The sequence below is a fragment of the Nematolebias whitei genome, chromosome 18, assembly GCF_014905685.2.
Source record: "Nematolebias whitei isolate Nwh7 chromosome 18, NemWhi1, whole genome shotgun sequence".
NCBI classification, from domain to species: Eukaryota; Metazoa; Chordata; class Actinopteri; order Cyprinodontiformes; family Rivulidae; genus Nematolebias; species Nematolebias whitei.
Window position 1 is genome coordinate 25,311,774 of NC_056515.1, and position 16,276 is coordinate 25,328,049.

At 40.1% G+C, this 16,276-nt stretch overlaps 1 protein-coding gene across 1 annotated transcript in view; it reads right to left on the reverse strand.

The window, feature by feature from the left end:
* znf462 (zinc finger protein 462) overlaps positions 1 to 14,252 on the reverse strand; it is a 51,647-nt gene extending 37,395 nt beyond the window's left edge. Inside the window, exon 1 of the mRNA XM_037692222.1 lies at positions 13,992 to 14,252. The gene's annotated coding sequence lies outside the window, so the exon portion shown is untranslated. The remainder of the gene's footprint in view (positions 1 to 13,991) is intronic.
* Between the last annotated feature and the right edge of the window lie 2,024 nt (positions 14,253 to 16,276).

The following is a 16,276-nucleotide window of genomic DNA, read 5'->3' on the forward strand; positions in this document are numbered from 1 at the left end:
TGAAAGTATATAAATAACCGATTTTTGGGAACTGTAACATTTATAATACCGGTACAATGATATAGAGACAAGGGTATGCAAAGACATGTGTATATGATAAAAAACAATGTTAATATGGATTATAAATGGTGAAAAAAGAAACTGGAAGCCCAAACAAGCTAGAGTTTAAAGCAGACTGCTGTGTTTAGGCTCCTTTACAACCACACAGCTTTTGAGTGGTCACAGTCAGCAGTGGTGAGTACTCAGTGAAGGTTAAAGGAGGAACAAACCAATGGTAGGTGTTCAAGGAATGTGCAGATACAAGTCTGTTTCAAGCTGACTTGGTTTCCAACATGCAAAACTTAAAGGATCTGTTGCATATGGGTGCCTGATTATGTCATGACATACAAGGGGAAAAATTGAGAACTTGCAAATGTGATTACATTACCAACAAAGTTTGTATCCGAGTTGGTGTTGTAGCAAGTCTTGTCTTTTCTACCCCTCCCCACCCTTTTTGTTACCTAAACGGCTATTTGCAGATCTAAAACCAGATCTAGGCATTTGCAAAATTTTCACTTTCAGGCCAAATTTAGTTATTTTTTAAGTTAAGCCTTAATATTTTTCCTGTCCAAAAGTGCTCACATGGAAGCTCATACACTCGTATATGCTCCGGGCAGATGTCAGTGTAAGAACAGCAAAAAGGGACTACACAATTTCTGTAAACTTCAGGGTATTATGCTCTCCTAGCTAGCTAATGTGATGCTGGGCCAAGTGTTTAACTATATTTTGTTTGATGTATAGCTAGACAGCGATGCACCACAGTTTTACCAAAAATAACTTTAGTTTTCTTTCTTATCACCACCACAGCTGATGACTGTCTGGTTTAACTAGCAAGCTAGCAGCTAGCAATGTTAGCAACAATCAAGTCTTGTCCACACAGAAATACATTTTTTTTCAAAACAATCCTTGTTTTGTAAACTCTTATTTTCATAAATATGACACCGCTTTTAGAATTGTCTCCATTCACATGGAAACACTGAAAACAACCTAAAATGCTGTAGTAGTGGCCAAAACGTGAAGCTGAAATGCTGCCATAATAAACCACCAAAAACATTAAAATTAAAAAAAAAGCTTGTACACTTGATGAAAAATGTAAACAGAATAAGGAAGACACGCTCAGATTGGTGGTTCCATCAGAGGTGAGAGTTATGAAATGATTGTGTTTTGAGTGTCTTCACAAAAAGACAAGGGTGATATATAAGGTTTTCACTCTCCTAATATGCCATTTCTGTGTGGACACAAAGCTGAAACAATCAAAAGCTATTGCGTATTTATAAAAACTATTGCCACCTGGACGGCCCCTCAAAGGTGTGGAGGGTTGTAGGGACAATGACTATCGATTAAAATATAGTATTTTTAATTTTTAACTACAATAACTTACATTAGAATTGATTTAATAGGAACATGTATTTGTCCAATTAATGTGATAACATGTTATTTTCCAGTAAAATAACTGCTGCTGACAACACCTTGGGGTCAAACGCCTGAAGGCACCTTTAGGTTTTGTGGAGTTAACGGGTTGAAGCTGTTTTGACAACACTCAAAGAACCAGCAGCACTGGTGCGTGAAACATTACAGACAAGGTGACTTCTACCATGGAGGTTAACCAGTCATGAAGAGAGGGTCAGACAACTGAGTCACTCCTTCCACATCTCTGGGAAATCTTAACACACGAGTTGTCACAAAAGTTTCACTAAAACAGACCATACAACTTTTAATTTATCACTCTACAGCTAAATCTAGATTTAACAGACAAGTTTTCTAAATCAACACATCAGTGGATTCCCCGAACCCAAGACTGGCATCTGGATAGGGTTTTTGTCTTTTGTTTGTTTCATTCAGTTTCAAAAAGTAAACTGCTATACATGACTAAGAAAAGCCATAACCAAACAGAAAACATCAAGTTTTCTGTTTGCCACTGAGACTTCTTTTAAAAAAACACATCACATGCTGATTTAAGTTCCATCTCTGGTTCTGCTTGGCTGTCTGCTTGTAGTTCAAACTTGTTAAAAAAACGCAGCGTGAACGTGAGTAGAGGGTTTCTAAAGATGGCGGTTGCATTTTCTACATGACTGAGACTCGGACATTAATGCAAAACTGACTTCAGCAAAAGTGTTTTAAAACTGTTTCCAATTAAATGCTACGAAATTTAGACGAGTGGAGTTGTTTTAAAACAGTAATCCACTTTTCATCAACTCAGACTAGTCTTTAACTTGTCCTAGTTAATCTCGGTTTCTCCAAACGTAGGTTGTTCAAAGAGTCGTCAACAAACAAGATTTTTTTTTTTTACAAGCTTTCTACAAAATCCTGCTTCAAAAAAAACCCTGGCCCATTGCTTTAAGGTAAGATATTGCACCAAGTTTTGAGAAATCGGACTTAAGAGTTACTAGGCACCCAGTAATATGACTCCAAAGCAATGATGCTGTTAGTCTGCAGCTGCAGGATGTGCAAATAAGCAACAGTTTGCTAACAGTTTGACATGTCGACTTAAGGGGTGATAATATGCCAGTGTTGTGTTTGTGGCTCCGTGGCACTGGAAGACTTAAATAACAACATAATAAAATTAAATAAGAGTGTGTTAACACTGTGGTAGAGCCGCAAATTTATGATACGATTTAACTTTTTATGATGCTCACAACCACACACACACACACAAGGTGCTGCAGGCCCTAAAACCACATTGAAAGGGTAACCAGGAGGAAGTATAATTAACACTTGTGCCATCAGCTTACATGCACCCATGTGTCAAAACTACCTGCCTTACACACAAGATCACACACACTCGAAGTTACACAGCATTATTACAACATCAAACACACCGTGAAGAAGTTTGGCCTTTTCTGAGAACATTTAATGGACCTGACAGAGCATCAATAAAAAAAAAAAAAAGAGTCTAATAAAACCTCTGTGTTGATTAAAAACTGTTAATATGTATAAACCCAGTGTGAAAAAATATCTTGTTTGTATCAGTTCCTGGTCCTGTTTGGATATTCTGTTTACACTGTGGATGATAACGGCACTGAATAACAGCATTAAAAAATAGTTTGTCCAACTTGATCCACATACAAATTAATCTTTGAGGAAATAACTACTGGAGGCAAGTCAATTCAAGATGGCTGCCATAGCTAATTCACAACAGAAAATACAGAAATGGGTATAACTCATATTTACGAATATTGTGCTAAAACTTGATGTGGTTGTAGCTGAGAGTAACTCTCAATACATCCTCCAAGTGCTCCTCATAGCATGAAATCTCTGCTTAACATTTAATGCAAATCTGCACATATTTGCAACACAAAAAATGATTATAACTCAATCAAATTTAAAGATTTAGAGCCAAGATTTGGTTTGGTAGTAGCTGAGAGTGATTCACAACACACACTCTGCGCGTGGCATATTGTAATGTTACATGAGTGCACATAATGTTATTTCAAGGTTTGACCGCAACAACTAGAACTCCGTCATTTCTCGAAATACGATGTTCTTCACTTAAACATTGAGCATAAAACACGCTGGGTGATGAGCATTCCTTTAGGCTGTATAATCTATGAAATACTCCACCAGGTAGATTACCATACACTGTAGTCAAATATGGTGCTTAAATAAGGTTTCGGAATAATAACGAAGAAAGGCTTAGGATGATTTACAATTCAGTGTACAATTAATTTTCTTCTGTAATTCTTTTCTGTAAATTGGGAACCAAAATCTGAAACAATTTAAGTTAAAATACATAAAATGCCTCATTAAATACACAAATCCATTGCTTTTGTTAGATCGTACTCTTTCTTTTACTTTTACAGCAGGTAGGCCTTCAACTGGTCTTCAGTGGATTTAGGCCATTTCTAAATGTTTGTTACTTTTTAATCCCAGACTGCCTCCATGTTGTCGAGATCTGGACCCTTGTGGAGTGGGGGTGGGGTAGGCAGAAATTACCATCTGTTGCAGGACTTCTTCTAGCTGCAGAAGATGCATGCTTAAGTTGTTTTTGTCGTAATAATAAAAGTGATAGGACAGCTTAAAACATTTGCAGGGTACAGCAGACAGAAATGCTAAAAACACTTAAAAATGTTCTGTAGACTGTTCCAGACTGACATGGCATGGCTGAATGGTAATAAACTAATGTAAACTATCTACAGCATGTGAATCTGACAGTTATTTATCCTGGTGAATACTTGATGAGCACAACTGTCTCGATGCAAGAACTCTGGTGAAATAAGACCAGCTAGATGGACGCTGACCTCATTCCTCTCCGCCTGTGATCAGAGCAGAGAGCGCCCTTAAATCACCACACGATGCTGCTCATTTGAGGAAGTCTGAATACACAGAGATGAAACATTGATCCCACCTGCCGGATCAATGAGCCGGGCCTTTTCAGAGGAGATGTGAGGAATCAATAAGGTTCGGTATGAACATTTTGTCATAACATTCATCAGACAGCTGCTGGAATTGAATTAAAAAAAGGGACAAGAATGGTTTGAAGTTAAATAAAATAAATGGGTAGAAAAGCTAAAATATATAAGCAATTCTATCCAATATTAACAAGTGTAATATTGTCAAATATGCTTGTTTGATATTCTGATTTTAATTACCCCTCCACAGGTCTAACCAGTTTCCTTTTAACTAAGGTCATTAATACACACCGTTTATTGAAGGAACGCATTCTGCCTTTTTCCTTGCAGGCCAAAGCTTCAAACCAAGATCATGTGTGATCTGTTAGTGTTCTGAATATATGATGGAGATAACTCTCAGCTACTAACACACCAAATTTTAGCTCATAATCTGTCAAATTTACTGGCATATAGCCATGTTTGCCTTTGCTAAGGTTGCTGTGGCAGCCATCTTGAATCAACTTGACTCCAAAAGTTGTTAATAACTTGTAAATGTACGTTCAGTGATTACATTCAGTCGCAATAAAATCTGTCTGCTAACTCATGAGATTATTTGCTAACAAATGAACACATACACAGGCAATTACATGACTATCTGCCTAATATGGGAAACTAACATGCAATGATACACAGAATAAGCTAAATATGATTTACGCTGCATTGAAGAGTTTAGGCAGTTCTGAGTCTATGTTTTGTCTACTAGACCACTGGTTCCTAAAGAGGGGGCTGGGGCTCCAATGTGGGTCATTTAGCACTATGTGAGATCTTGACAAGGGCTGCAAAAATAAAATAAAACCCTAAGAAATAATTTCCAGTTGCATAACTGTTACAACGAGACAAGAACAGTAGTCAAAAACTGATAAAAACTAATACAATATTTGATGTAACCCACTGTTAAACATTACAAATGTTCCATACTTCAACCAGCACCAGTTGAGGTTATGAATCTCTGCAACTTGTATTATATGCGTCAAAATCTGAAAGGTTTAGGAACCATTGCACTACAACTATAAATAATCCTAAATGTCTTCGAGAAACTAAAAAGTCCACATCACTGTCCTAAAACTATTACAAGGAACATCACTAAACACTCGGGCAATAATCTGGCAACAAGTATATCTTAGAAGGCAGCAAACAAAACTTTATGGATTTTATTTAGGGGTGCACCAATTGCAGTTTTGTGGCCAATCACTGATCTTTAAAACGTCTGACCTGCCGATTCCGATTTTGGACGATACGATTTTGTTTTATAAGCGACACTGTCAGGTGTTATAAAGTCACAATGCACCTTCAATTTTTCAATCTTGAAAAACATACCCTTGAACAATATCCTAGAAACAATACAAACTTGTTTTAACTGGCCATGAGGTAGCGCTCTGAAATATAAATGAAGTTTAGACAATTGCTGTTAAAACTACAAAAAAAAAAAATCGATAAAATCGGTTTCTCGTGTAATTATCGGCCGATCGCTGGTCACCCAAAATTAAGGAAATCAGGACCAATAAATTGGCCAGCTGATAAATCAGTGCACCCCTAATTTTATTATCAAAATTACAGAACTTTACCATCATGAAAGGTTTTTTTTTTTAAATGATCGACACCATTCCAACCCTGAAAGGTGACATTACACACGTTTCTTTATGCAGGTCAAAAGTTCGACTCTTGAAATAAAACAAGTTCAGAAAACTAATTAATTCTGTTGTTGCTGGTCTGATTTTATAGCTAATTTTAGCTTCATCTTAGCAGGTCTGAGATAAAAGTGCTAACCTGGCTAACTTTACTGACAATTCTTTGCTATGGTATATAAAAATAAGTTACTGTTTATTGAACTTATAAAACATTAACAGATTAAGCAACTACAAATGTCTGCCCTTTCAAATACTGTAGGTTATTAAAGGAGAAAGCCATTTGTGTAGAAGCTGAAGAAACTTTGGAAATGTGGATTTATAATTAAATGATATATATATGATTTATGTGGAGTTCAGCTTTGACTTGTGATCTACGTCCCAGTGCTCCATATTTAAAAATAGGGACATATTACCTTGATTTTTATGATGCCATAACTACATGGTCGCAAAATTAAAAGCAGTGGCTTTGAGGCGAGGCTAGAAGTTTACAGAGCCCATGCTAGGTTCCAAGCATGGACAGACTCTTCCATACAGTCCTTCAGATATTTTTAGATTTGCTGTGGGCCTCATGGAAGGTTCTGCTTTAGGGCTTCTGCTTTTTCTTTTTTTTTTTTTTGGTCAACCATCACAGAAAGATGACCTAATTCAGACTAGATGTTTGCACATTTTTGAAAAAACAATTTGAACGGTCCTAAACTGTTCTTGTTTGCCACCTTGCTGTTCACTACATGTCAAAAACTTGAATGTGTTTGAAGAAAATCAGATAAATCCGATCACATAATCTAAACTAAACGTCTTCCTATTCTTTGTCATACAGTCATCTTTAGTGTTTGGTATTACTGAATGAATTTTTAAAAAGCCAAGGTATTTTATGTGGCCACTCTGGAGCTCAGTTCTGTGATCCCACTTTGTCTCAAAGGAGCCATAAATACAGGTGCAGAGCCTTTCAGACGCTGCAGTCCAGCAAGCTTTGCAGATCTGTCTTCTGTCTGACCTTCACTCGTGTCACATTCAGAGGACATAAAAAGAGAAACATCTCTTCACTGCAGGCTAAGACAAACCCTAAACATTCGAGGTAAAACAGAGCGAAGACCATGCCCTTCTAAAAGGCAGACTGGGTGTAGGTTTATTGCCGTTCTTAAAAATTTGACTTGTGTTACGCTATCATTTTTAATTTAGTTAATGCATTACGCAATGTGAACATGCACCACCTCCGTGAAAGAACGAGAACTAGTGGAGTCATTTTGATCTTTGGACCTCAGAGCAGTCTGCTGACTTGAGGCCTTCAAGCACATCAAAAACAGAACAGGAACATTTGAGTTGAACGTGACTCTAAGTTAGAACAATGTTCTCAGCGCACCAGTAAAAGGTGATCGCTTTCTACTCGTGTCACTCGTACTGCAAAGTCAAACAGAGTATCAGCCTCTTTATCTGTGGCAGATGGTTACCTGGCATCACCCATGCAGTGAGATCATTGAGCTCATCCCTTCCTTACAAACCAGAACATTTCTTTCTTGATCAAAGACATCCAATGTGCTTATTCCATGTTTCTCTAAAGCTGAACTGAAGAAAAAAGAAAGAAGCCAGCCATTCTGGTACAAGTAACCTTGCTCCAAGGGTAGCCTTTGTGTTCAGCAAAGGGCTCAGATTGTTCCTTCTGAAAAAGGGGGATGAGTGCAGCACAGAGCACTCAGTAACAACATTTGGCCTCTTCTGCACAGATGATAATGACCAAGCAGATTACAGGGAGGCAGGCATGAGGGGCCATCTTCTGTGTGGTTACAGTCTTCAGGTTGTCATGGTGAAAAACCAACCATCAAAAAAGGAACATGTTTGAAACAGGATGCTACGTTTACATGACCTTCAAAGATGAAATGTTCTCAAAACTGCTAAACAAGGGCCATGGTGAATCGCTTTGTAAAAGCCTCTTGGATGTTAAGGTTAGATAAGGACCACTCTTCTAATTCTAAATCAGCATTTTTACTCATTTTACAAAACTAAAAGACAAACCTTTTTACTTCGGCTGGGTTTTTTTCCCCCCAATTTATGCACGTCAATCAAAAACAGCTGCAGAAATCAAGAATCAAGATCAAAGATGTGAGAAAACCTCCAGAGCAGCAAGTCTGAAGTTTTCTGCTCAGCCTTCTTTAAGCGTCGTCACCTCACTTGGCTGCTCTCTCACCTCTCTCTCTCTCAGGGCTGACAGAATTATCTTCTGCATCAGAGCTGAGGCTGGGCCAACGCTCTACACAGAGGACTCCATTTCATACAGCCAACCCACAGTGGCCTAGGAGACGCAGCCAATGACACTAGAGTATCAGTGGCATGACCATCCACCATTTTGTGCTCCTCAAGGTCTTTCACTGTCCTGCTCAGCAGAGTGGAGCTGCTCGCTCAGCTATCTTGTTACACAGATGGAAGTGTTTAACTTTAAGAGCGCAGACCTGAGCGAGCAGCTTCCCCTCCTGCCGGTTCCTCTGCAGACTCTCATGGCAGGCTGCAGAAAGCAGAAGTGAGATGTGTGGTTTTGATCTCAGCAAAGATGGCTACCTCTGACTGTGGCTTTGCTGTTCTTCACCGGCTGAGGATAGCTCCATAAAAATCTGGCTGCTGCGCCTCTAAATGCAGATTTTTCAACAAGAAGATTGCTGCAAAACACCACCAATAGGTGACCTAACGTGATCCTATTGTAGGTGCTTCTGTGAGAAAAGCATGGAAAGCATGAGGGATAAAAGTTGGGGCAGCCCTCTTGCAACACCATTAAATATTTCATCCAAAAATGATTAAGTGCAAATTTTAATTAATAGCCTCAGGCATGCTTTATTTTTACAATTTACAAAGACTAGGTGGATATATTTGGTTTTCTTTAGAGGTTTCTTCTCTTGGGCTTAAAAAGAGAAATTCTGGGAATATAAACTCTATTAGTATGCAAAAGTAGGGTAAAGCAAAAATAATGTTTGAAGCACCACAGACAACATGCAAGACTAAACCAACCATGTCAGACACATGAGCTGAGTCAGAGCTCCCGAAACTGCAAAGAACTAAATAAACAGCACCGTGGAGACAAACCAATGAAGGACAGATCTCGGAGAGAAACCAGGTAGTGCTTTTCCACAAGGGCAATCACTCCAGGAAACCCTACATTCCACATAGCCTTGAAGTTCATTTCTCCTTGGAAACCGTTTCCTGACACAAATCAATCTATTCTATTTTATCCCAGAAAACAAACCCACCATGCTGAACAAGCTACAAGGTCAGCTAATTTACCGAATGTCTCCAATCGAGATGCAATAATTCAGTAGAACAAGGCGTCTTTCTACGCAAGTCCTTCCTGAGTCAAAGCAGTGCTTTTATTCAAATAAACCTTCTTATTACCAAAATATCATCTGTTGGATCCTCCAACTGCTCTCCCCCCACCTTAAAAGAAAAGGCTGCAAGGGTATTTTATTTATTTTTATTTTTTCCAAGTTGTACTCCATGCCAGAAAACACTGCAGTGCTGACTTTCTTGTAAGCCTGACATGGCAGTTACTTCAGTTACAGGAGTGGGTGAGGTTTCAAGCTCATCAGGATGGAGGATTTCAGAGCAACCACGACAGAATGAGGAAAATACAGAGAAACAGAGTCCAAATTTCAAACTCTGAAGATTACTCTAAAAAAATATATATATATATACGGTAACGCTTGGTTATGGTCGTCTTTTAAAGCTACAGCGTTTATTTAAAATGAGAGGAGGCCGGCTTCTTCTCTGGATCCACTAAACTGACCTCTTGAGGCAACTCAACAGGTCTGAGTAAGGAAAGATGAGAGACACATCAATATTAACTTACCACTGAGACCTCCTTTTCCAAGTTCTTAAATATTTAATGGTGGCTGGACAGCTCTGTTGTTTCAGAGGTTGAGCCAGTGTGGATCCCTTCTACAAGACCACTCCTGTTCCTGCTCAATGAAGGCCTTGTCCAGCGGCACCACACTGCCTAAGGAACGGGCGTCTCCAAAGAATTCAGACTTTTTTTTCCCACCGCATGCAGCATGAGGCTCACAGAGAAGGTTCACTGAGTCTTTTGAAGGACTTAGAAGACTATTCCAATTTATGCTTTAAGTTTACTGAAAGCAACTGCAAGCTTTTCTGAGCTACAAACATTTTTTTTTCCAGGAAGGGAAGACACCATGTTCAGCTGCTGATGTTCTGGTGGAAAGCAAAGAGGAGGAACCAGTTTTGCAGCAGTGTAACGTGGCAACTGACAACAGAAACTGGAATGGCACCTCTATGAGGCCACTTCCTTGTTCCACGTAAAAACCCAGACATGATGGTGCATTTTAGTTCTTCAGATAAGCCCAAAATGACTTTTAGAAAATAAATTGTATGAATAATAGCAGAGGCTCCACATGGCCTAAACAAAAGTAGGTTTTGAGGATACCCAAGTCAGTAAAAATGAACGAGTCAGAAGGGTTTTGCTGTAGTGTCATGGCCACTGCTTCGGATCTGTGTGCTTCAGAACACTTGCAAGTGTAGCAGCAGGGCCAGGCTGCATCTCATGAGCCATGCATCACATCAAGAAAGCACTCACTGGAGCATTTCAATTTGCTTTTGTGTGTCTCCCTGGCCTTCTTCACTGCCCCAGGTAGAGAAGAATGGAGAAGTGCATCACCCAGTGAGTAAGTGAATGAGTGAAGGAGGAGGGGAGAAAAAGGGAGCCGGTGTGGGTCTGTGTGTGTGTGAGAGAAAAAAGTTTAAAGAATAAAAACTGGGGGAGTAATGAGCTTGATGACCACTTCCTTCCAGCACTCAAACCATGACGGAGGTATGTCTTGTTTGATATTCTGTCCTCCCTGTCACGCTTTCTTGTTATAATCTCAGATAACTTACAAACATCCAGTTCATCAGATCACCTCACCTCAACGCTGTTGACTAGTTCATAAACACCGTTACAGATTTGGATACAGTTTCAACACAATATAAAGTGAAAAACTCAAAAATGTCCAAATCTTTTACTACAGTAAAGGTAATAATGAATAATTTCAAGAAAATATGTTTAATCCCGTATGCACAGTATATCAAAAATGCATTATTATAGTATTAGTTTTATAAAGTTTAGCAGTTTCATAAATTTGGACCCCCTTAAAGGTGACAGTGGACATGCATTTGTTATTCTATTATCCAACAAAATCCCAGCTGAATAGTTTTTTATGTTGTGCAACTGTAATTTAAACTTGTTGTTTTCATAATTAAATAAAAATATGATATACAAATATAAACAAATGTAGTTATAATTAAAGTATAGTAACAATGCAATAGAAAGGGCTTGTGGGGAGAAGGTACCGATCTCCTGTGCTCATTTGGCAAGAGGTGTGGTACCCCCAGGACAGAGCCACAGAGACAAATGAGACAGTCCATTCACGCACATGGGACAGTGACAATTTCAAGTTGCTTATTAACATAATATGCATGCTTTGGTTTCTGCAGGTACCTGGGGAAAACCCACAAATGGATGGGGAGAACATGCAAACTCTACCAAGAAAGGTCACAACCAGGATTTGAACCTGTGACCTTCTTACAAGGCAAGATCCTAACCAACGGTGCCATCGCAGAGCCGTATACATATATTTCATGCAATATGTACCATACAGCATACCGCTATTGTTAATAAAAACTGTATAAATCGAGTTTCAAAATGTAAAGTTTATATTTTAGGAAATTATTTCATCTTCGGTATACGCTGGAATACAAAAAAGCATCAAATTGTTTTCCTTCGGGAGGCAAATCAGTTGAATATTGATGAATTTGAGGGATTTTAATCAACCTGAATGAAACAGACTTCATGCATTTGCAATTTATCAGGTGACGATGAACGTGAGAAACCAGTACACCTCAGAAGCCTCAGAGAAGATCCCCCCCACAGCAAAACTCTACAAATCACCTGCTTGTGTAGAAAAAAAAAATGGAGAATATGTTGAAGACTTGTGAAAGTTAATGCCGGCGCTAGAAGTGCGGAGTGCACGCTACCACAGAGACAATCAATGGAGATGCACCAAAACATCCCAATCACGTTCAGGTTTGAAATCCCTCAACTCATTTGCACACAACATCCAGCATGATCCACAGCCAGACAAATGTGTCGAGCGCAGCAGATTCCTGCCCGCTCGTCCTCTAGCAGCTCCTCCTCGAGAACCTGTCTGCCCTGCCTGGCTGCCACGCCGGGGAGAAAGCGCGTCGCCACCATTTTGATTGCTCTTCTCAGCCCCAGCATTGTCGCAGCACGGTGTGTCAAGCTCACACTCTCCTTGTCAGCAAGATTTCACACAGTGGCCAGGGGGGAACTGCAGAGCAGAGAACAACCACACACCCAGCACCAGAAGCTTCCTTCACTTTCCCAGTAAACTGGACACCACAAGGAAATCATAGAAGTAACCTAATCTGAAATGACTTAAAGTGCCTTAAATAAAAACAAACACACAAATGAGTATAATCATCTAATAAACAGACCCAAGCACAACCCAGATGTCCACCAATCTGATCTAAACAATTAATCCAACATAAAATAACCACTTTTATTTTGAAATTAAGGCCACTAACGGGTGCAAATGGCTGAAACGCCTCCAAGACCCATCACGAGAACTTCCTATAAGAAACTGCAACGGTCATTGCTTCATCCACACACACACACACACACACACACACAAACAGATGAGTGTGTGTGAGTGTGTTGACACCACTTTGTTGAACATTAACTACCTGCATGGGTAAAAACGCTGCACTGTTCTGCATTAAAATCCCAATCTCATCCCCATGTTCTTCAGGTCTCGCAAGGTTGTCCCAAAAGTTGCTCCACCTGCCACTCTTTCGAGCAAAGTCCAAACTGGTTTACAGGTTGTGTTTTTAAACAAAGCTCGTGGAGTACAACTAACTAAACCTCCATACGATCAGATGGTTTTTTTAAAAAGAGTTCTGCTTCTTTGAGTAAACTTCTGAGCTCAAGGAGGGAAAAGAAGCAGAAGAGGAGAAGAAGAAGGAGGAAGAGGTGGCCACTTTTCTTTTTTTTTTTCTTCTCCCTTGAACACAACCTTTGTTCTGTGAGGAATCCTGGCTGGCTGACTCCTCCAGGGCTCTCCTTGGAGACTCATCTGCTTTCCTCCATTTTATGGTGAAGCTTGTGACACACCTGACTGGAAACCAGTGAGTGACAGCAGCACAGAACAACGTCGCCATAAAGCACCACAAAATAAAAGCTTCACATAGAAATATATCCGATAAAAAAACAAAGCAACGGGGTTTACATTCATTTCACGACCTTTTGGGGAATCCTAGCTCCACCGGCTGTGGAGAGCACAATAGCTAGCTAGATGTTTCCACAACAAAATAGAAGAAGAAGAAGGTCCTCACTCTGAACATGGCTCTCTCCCATGGTCTTTATGTGCGTGAGTGACCGGACCAGCGGCTATCAGCTCCTCGGTGTGGCTAATGGTCTGCTGTGGAGAGCAATCCGTGTGCTACGGCTCCTCCATGAAGCTAACGCTCGGCCGCGGCCACTAACTCCCCCTGACCAGCAACGAGCCCATCCGCTCCGGCGCGCGAGCCCCCTCTCAGCTCCGCCACCGTCCATTTCCTTGTGTCATTCTGACAACAAACCCGAGCGACGAAATAATAGCGAGGAGGAAGCGCTTGGGTTTAAAGGATATACATGTAAACCTGGGAAGCGAGAAGACCCACTTGACTTTTCCGGTGGGGGGGCTGCTTGGTGGCTCAAGTCACTAAAAACAAATGAAATCTCCCAAATCGTCGTCTGGACCTGAGCCCTCTCTCTTTCCAGGTCACTCACGAGGCGCTCTCCAAATTATATCCCATGATCTACCAAAGCGACGTTCTCGCGGACCTTCAGCCGAAAACCTGGACGAAACTAGAAATATAATCGTGCATAAAAATTGAGAACACTCACTGGTTCAATCTTCTCCTCGAGCTATCCTCCCAAAAGTTGTCCTCGTATTTCATGCGTGCGCCCCGGTCGGTCTAATGGATGATCGCCATCTTTCCTGCTTCTCCTTTGCTGCAGCTGCAGATGACCTGAGATCCGTCTGTCTCTGAATAATGAGCAACCACACAGACAAGGAAGACAATCTGCAAGGCAGGCTCTACACAAAGAAGTTTGGGAGACTAGCAAGCACCAGAGGGTGCACAAGAGTTTGCGATGAGACGAGGGAGCATCAGCAGGTTGGACAATGTCTACGCCTGAGAAGCTCATCCTTCATCTGGACTGAAGTCAGATGATCTGCAAAGCCTTAACGGAGGCTCAGAGCACCAGCACCTCCATGCGAATTGTATATAGGCTTCAATACTATGTGTGCCACGTCATGAGGTTATCTGCAGTTCACTTAGGAGGCTAACCTCAGATACATAGATAGATAGATAGATAGATAGATAGATAGATAGATAGATAGATAGATAGATAGATAGATAGATAGATAGATAGATAGATAGATAGATAGATAGATGGATGGATGGATGGATGGATGGATGGATGGATGGATGGATGGATGGATGGATGGATGGATGGATGGATAGATAGATAGATAGATAGATAGATAGATAGATAGATAGATAGATAGATAGATAGATAGATAGATAGATAGATAGATAGATAGATAGATAGATAGATAGATAGATAGATAGATATTAAACAAATTATCAGCCCATTTCCCCTAAATCTTCAAATAAAAGTCAAACAAACCAGTCCCTTTATGATTATTATTATTATATGTTTTTGCTCTAATCATAAAATAAAACATGGCTGACATGTTGCTGTCATTCCTACTGCAGGCTACTGGCCAGCAGCTAACAAAGAAGGGAAAGCCATGCACAACAAAAGGTGCGGGGGTCCTGCTCAGATGGATGTCATGGGGGAAAAGATGGGGTGGGCGCCTGAGGGGGCTGAGCTGCAAGAAGGGGCCATGCATGGATGGGTGGGTAGTAAGGAGAAGCACCTCACATGACTGAGCAACCACAATCATCTGAGAGCATTTATTACCTGCTATGATGCGTGTATACAATATTTGTATACATCATTGATGTTGGATTTTAATATATTTCTTATTATTCAAGGACTGGATGTTGCAACTTCTTTTTATGTGTTATATGACATTTGATGTCTATGACAGGATTTAAGGTTTGAAATACAGAATCTGCAAGATGGGGAAATGACACTGCACCCAAAACTTAAATATTTTATTTGTTTTATTTATTGACATGGTGGCCCTGTGATGGACATGTGACCTGTCCAGAGTGCACCCCCTCTCGCACAGTGACGACTGGATATGGGCACCATTGACCCCTACGACCCAGAAAGGAAGAAGCGGGTAAAAGATGATAATGAATGTATGGATTTATTGATAACGTTTAAGTAATGTTTAAAAACTGTTGTGCTGAATGATTGTAAAATCTTTTACAGATGTCCCAAAATAATATATGAAATTGTGAACAAACACCATCCATTTTTTTTTTATCCACTTCTCTTTTCCAGGTGTCTATACCCAGCAGTCACTGCAAGAGGCGGGGGACACACTGGACAGGTCTCCAGACCATCACAGGGCCATATAGAGACAAACAACCATTCACACTCTCACTCACACCTAGGGGAAATTTTGTATTACCAATTAACCTAACATACATGGTTTTGGTTTGTGGGAGGAAACTGGAGTACCTGGAGAAAACCCACATGTGCACGGAGAAAACGTAAACTCCACATAGACAGAGCCCAGGCAGGAGGCAATTCAATTCAGTTTATTTATATAGTGCCAACTCACGACAAGTCATCTCAGGGTGTACATTAACATTCACATGCTGTATAAAATGCCAAATAGTAAAAGTTATCTATCTAAGAAAGCCAGCAGATTGCTTTGAATCTCTACTTCGTCTTAATTTCACATCCTGGCTGCGGTGGAAAGGAAAAACTCCCTTTTAACAGGAAGACAACTCCAGCAGAACCAGGCTCAGAATAGGCAGCCATCTGTCTCGACTGATTGGGGACAGGAAAGCAATGCACACGAATGACTGGTCCAGGTCACTATATATTCAAGGATTCAAGGTTCTTTATTTGGCATACGCACCACATTGGTACATGTGGTGGAACGAAACTGTATACACATGTTACATCCAACAAAAGTATAAAATGTTAAAGAAAAACAGTAATAAGATCTAAGATATGAACTAAGAAAAACATGAACTAAA